Genomic DNA, 5,582 nt, shown 5'->3' on the forward strand with positions numbered 1-5,582 from the left:
GGATTCAGTTCCCAGCACCCACATGGCAGCTAACAACTGTATGTAACAACAGCTTCAGGGGATCTGATACCCTCGTCTGACCTCTGCTGGCACCCATATGTGCATAAGCACATACAGACACATATACATACACAAAAATAACAGATGAAAATAAAATAAAATTTAAAAACCCACCTAGTCTTATCAAAATCATCACAAGAAAAGCAAACTAGACCAGGAAAAGGTATAGCCGACACTCATTTCATAAATAACTCAAATTATGAATATAAAAATACTTAACTGTAGATAAGGACAAGTGAAGCTTAATCAACATGAGGAATGAGGGCTCTTTGGAAAAATGGCTGATTCTAAGACTGGGTTCTAAGTATGGAAGTTGAGCCCGTAGCATCTTCCAGAGGCAGTAAGTTAAGGGGATGGGAAAACAACGATGATGACAGTGTGTCAAGGGAGCCTGGAGCCAAACACAGAAGTTCACAATGTCCAGTGCTAGAAGAATTTGAGCAAAAAGATAAAGCAACACTGGAGAATGAAGTAAATATCCATGCGTCCACAGAATGAAAGAAAAGGAAACAAGAGAAAGACAACAGAAAAAGTCTCACATGCAAAAGCATTCCTAATAATTCACGGAGAGATTGCATACTCTAGCTGAGGGGCACAACGCTCTACTTACAGCAACTTCTTTCCCAACAACACATTATGGAAATGAGGTAAGTAGGATGATATCACAGTGGAGAAACAGGAAAACCATGACCTCAGCAGTTAAGAGCACTGACTGCTCTTGCAGAAGACCCGGGTTCAAATTGTACCCATAAGATGGTGCTCTTAACTGGTGATATTAATCTCAGTCCTGACCAATGATAAGGTTGATATTAGTGGCCCAAGATACAAAGTGATGCTGTAGGGAATTGAGGCCCTGAGGGCTTCTTTATGTTTAGACAACATGATGCTGATAAGGATGTCTGGCATGAACCAAAATGCCTAACAGTAGACATCTGGAGGGCTGAGTTAGCACAAAATGGCTTGTCTACGGATTCCAAAAGTAAAAAAATGATGTTAGCTGTTATGTAGCCAGTTTTAGCAAGAAGACACCCTTGTGTGATTTTCTATAAAAAGTCCTTGGGAACAAGGGCACATGTGCCCTTGCCCTGTGTCCGTCTGCCCAGTGGCCTGTATGCCTTCACCTGGAGAAAATAAACATGTTTCACTTGCCATCAGCTCCTTGAATCTGTCATTTCCCAGCTCTTTGAGACCCTAGGCTCCTAGCACCCGAACTCAGCCTCCACAAATGTCAAGAATACTGCACTGCCCCAAACACAATCCCACTCCTATAAGAAAAACTCAAATGAACTCCAATTGAGAGACAGTCTACAAAACTATCAAAAAGAAAGTGTGCTTAAGTGTGATAGGCAAGGGTGCTTAAGAAAACTTGACAGCTAATGTGGTGAGTCTGAGGCCACTCTGACCTATATGGCAAGTACAGGGTAGTGGGGGGAACAGGGGAAACTGTGGTATATGGAAATCCATTCTACTGCCTATTTAACTTAAAAAATATGATTTATTTTTAGCCAGGTATGGTGGTGCTCCTTTAGTACCAGCACCCAGGGGGCAGAGGCAGGTGGATCTCTGTGAGTTCGAGGTCAACCTAGTCTACATAGCAAGTTCCAGGCCAGCTAGGGCTACAGGGAGACCCTGTGTCTAGAAAGACAAAAAAAAAAAATTATCTATTTTTATTTTATGTGTATGAGTGTTATGCCTGTATGTATGCTAAGTGTTCCTGCGTCATGCAATGCCCAAGTAGGACAGAAGAGGGTCTCAGATCCCCCTGGAACTGGAGTTAGTGCTGGGATTTGAAGCCAGGTCTTCTACAAGAGCAGCCAGTGCTCTTAATTGCTAAGCCATCTCTCCAGCTCCAATTTTACTTTTTTGTAAATCTAAATGCTTTATTAAGAAAAGTTTATGTAAAAAGTTAAAATGTAAGGGAAGGGTGAAGCCAATTAAAAGTGTACAAATACTTAAACAGGGTCGCTCCTCAGGACAGGACTTCTTCGGAGGCACAAGGCATGAGAAAGGACTTGCATCATTACTCATTCAGAAACCAATTTCAAACACCCTGATATACCATCACTCACCCAGAAGGGGTGAAATCTAAGACAGTGAAAACCACCCACTTGCAAGAATTTGGAACTGTATCTCTTGTTGCTGGTGAGAGTAGACAGCACAATTGTTCTGAAAACTGTAATCATTCTGCATACTCGCTTCTCATAAAGTAAAAGTGCACTTGGCTCGTGATTCCGTAATCCCATTAGTTGGGGTTTTCTGCAAAGAAATACACACAAGTCCACAAAAAGACCGTAAAAGAATGTTCAAAGATACTTTATTCTCAATAGTTACCTAGAAATAACCAGCTTTTAATTGATTGTAGTATACTCCTATATAACACCACAAACATTTGGGTTTGGGGTGGGCATGACTGGAAGTTGTCTGAATATTCTGGGCTGATTGGAAAAAAATGTTCTCCCACTTGATTTAGAAGATGATTTGTGTGAAGGTTAGTTTCGTCAACTTGACACACTCTGTTATCACATGGGAAGGGACTGTTTAGATCAGGTTAGCCCATGGGCATGTCTGTAGGGGACAAAATGCCATGCTACTATGACTTCAAACTAAAATAATCTTTCTCCCCTTGCTTTTGTCAGGGTATTTAATCACAGAAACAGGAAGGAAATAAAAACAGTCCGTTTTGTCTAAACTCATCAGGTCAAGCACCAGACCATATCGGTCTGTATGATGTTTACTTCAGTCACTCTGTTGGAAAACAGAAGTTAACTGGCAAATGTCATCATGGGTTACTTCTTTTCTTTTTTCTTTTTACACAGGGTTTCACTAGTAGGTCAGGCTAGCCTCGAAATCATTAAAGTAACCCTCTTGGCTCAGCCTCTCAAGTGTTGGAGACATTAGGATGTCTGGCTTAACTTTATTAAATTGTTGAATTGGATGTCCAGTTGGAGTACAAACTGTCATTTGCCATTTGTTTTTAGAAGGTGCTTAAAATATCCAAGACAGGAAGACCAGACTAGACCTCATGGATCTGATGGGAAAATCCAGTTTTAGGTCCTCAGATTTCCAAAGGCCTACTGATGGAGAGACTGAAAACTGGAAGAGAGAAGGAAAAAAAAAAAAAAAAAAAAAAAACAAATACCACACTATAGAACTCACTTACAGGGCTTAGATTTCGAGGGTTGAATTCGAGCTGCCACCACAACACAGTACTAGGCACTGCATGATCTCAGTGAGCCACAGGGATCCCGCAATTCCCTTTACCGTTATTCATGTGTAAGGCTTTGATACTCCGAGGATGTTATTTAAAAATTCAGACTCCAGGATTGGACAGATGGCTCAGCAGTTAAGAGCATCCCAGAAGACCCAAATGTGAATCCCAGCACCCACAGGCAGCTAACAACCTGTTTCAGGGGGTCCCAGCCCCTCTTCTGACCTATGCGGGCACCGCTCGACACGGGGGCACTTACACACATACAGGCAGTACATTCAAACGCGTAAATTAAAAATATTAAATGAAATATTAAAAAACATGCTGGATGTGGTGGGTGGCACATGCCTGTAGTCCCAACACCTGGGAAGCAGAGGCAGGCGGATCTTTGTGGCAAGACCGCCAGCCTGGTCTACAAAGTGAGTTCCAGGCCAGCAGGGAGAGAGAGAGAAAGAAAAAGAAAGAAAAAAAGAAAAAAGATTAAAAAACAAATTAAACAAAAATTCAGACTCCCGCCCTTCCGTCTTCCTTCCCTCCCCTCTGCTCCCACACAAACCCACCCTCCGTCTCCAGTATCCCCCTCCCACTCTGTCCCCTGCCTCCGCTCCCTCCCTGCCTCGCTCAGCGCGCGGACCTCAATCGCCGCCGCCTCCACCTTTCCCACGCGCGGCGCCCGGCTGGTCCACGACGCTGCCTCCCTGCCACAAGCTGGACCGGAAAGCGCTGGAGGGAACTGGAGCGAGTGCCCTGAGCGCCCTGGAGAGGACCGGACCCCGCTGCAGCCGGAGGAACCCAAGGACCACAATCGCCAGGACCCTGGCGGCCACGCGGCAGCCTCTGGAGCTCCAGGTGAGGGGATCATAGCCCCGAGAGGCGACTGGGGTGTGTGGGCAAGCTCCAGGTCTCCAGGTGCGGCTGGTCGTAGGGAGCCCTCTCTCACCAAGGAGCCTGGAAGACACTTGTAGCAAGGTCTCTGTGGCGCAATCGGTTAGCGCGTTCGGCTGTTAACCGAAAGGTTGGTGGTTCGAGCCCACCCAGGGACGTTAGTCATTGGCTTTTAACAACTCCCCAAATAAACAGTTACTCAGTTACTGCTGACTGATCAGGTAAACCTGAAAAGTCACATTGCCCCAACTGTGCACTCATTCTGCTCTAGCTGTCTTAGCACTGTGCATTCACAAATTCATGAAAGACACCAAAAGCTTCCTGGTCTTTTTGGTCATAGACTCAGGCAGGTAATGTCAACGCTTAGCATGAGACCAACAGAGGCATGTCAAGATTTAGTGATTGCTGCAGCACTGATCTTACCCCCACAGGAAGCATAATCACTGATAGACTGATTTATTGACTGATTGATTGCAATTTACCCTTACTAGTTTTGATCTCAAAATCCTCCTAGGACTGCAGGTGTGGATAACCACTGTGTGCTCTCATAATAATTTTTTTCCTTATGTGTACATGATTTAGTTTACTCTTCTAATGTTTTGGAAAGTGGGTAGTTTCCCTAGTTTATGATTACAAAACTTGCTGCTTTGGTGTCTCTGGCAGATGTTTGATTCTATAGTGTAAGGAGGATGTGCAACTGGCATACCATACTGCTCATATCATGCCCTAATCAGCAGAGTCTGCAGCTTTGTCCTCCTGGGGGTGGTGCCAAATCCTGGTCCTGGTCTGATACATTTCCCAACTGTTCCAGGGTTCCTTGCCTGCAGACACACTTTCTCTCCACCTGACTCTGATCATGTCAAAAGGCACTGCTGCCCTCCTGGCTTAGCTAAGGGAAGGTGCAGCAGAGGCACAGACCACAGGCACACTGGTACTCTGTCTATTCTGGACAGAAACTTCCAGGCACTTCAAAGATCTCTCACAATTGTAATTGTGTTCTGGGTTTCCCTGCTCACTGGGATCCAGAGCGGACTGGCTTGTGAGACCTCTCAGATAACTTTCTGTTAAGCTGTTTGTCTGAAGGGAAGAATACCCCGATAGGTCCAGTAGGTTTCCTCCTTGCCTTTCCTTGGTTCTTTACAAACCTTGCTTTCCTTTTGGTAGTTGATGCTTGCTTCTATTTGATGGTTTGTCAGACGTAAATAACAGTGATTACAGTATTTTTTGGCACATTGTTACAGGGACTCCGTGCTTAGAAATGAAAATGCCTAGCCAGGCATGGTGGCACTTGCTTTAAGTCCCAGCACTCCAAAGGCAGAGGCAGGCAGATCTCTGTGAGTTCAAGGTCTGAGACAGGTGAATCAGGATTCAAAGGTCAGTGTGGGATACGTGAGTCTCTGTCCCTCTACCACACACACACACCAAAAAA

General features: G+C 44.7%; 1 non-coding gene across 1 annotated transcript; it reads left to right on the forward strand.

The window, feature by feature from the left end:
- The first annotated feature begins 4,237 nt into the window (after window positions 1-4,237).
- Window positions 4,238-4,311, forward strand: Trnan-guu. Its single transcript has one exon. It is a non-coding gene; the product is annotated as a tRNA-Asn (tRNA).
- The last annotated feature ends 1,271 nt before the right edge of the window (window positions 4,312-5,582 follow it).

The sequence above is a fragment of the Nannospalax galili genome, unplaced genomic scaffold (assembly GCF_000622305.1).
Source record: "Nannospalax galili isolate Female #2095 unplaced genomic scaffold, S.galili_v1.0 scaffold693, whole genome shotgun sequence".
NCBI lineage: Eukaryota > Metazoa > Chordata > Mammalia > Rodentia > Spalacidae > Nannospalax > Nannospalax galili.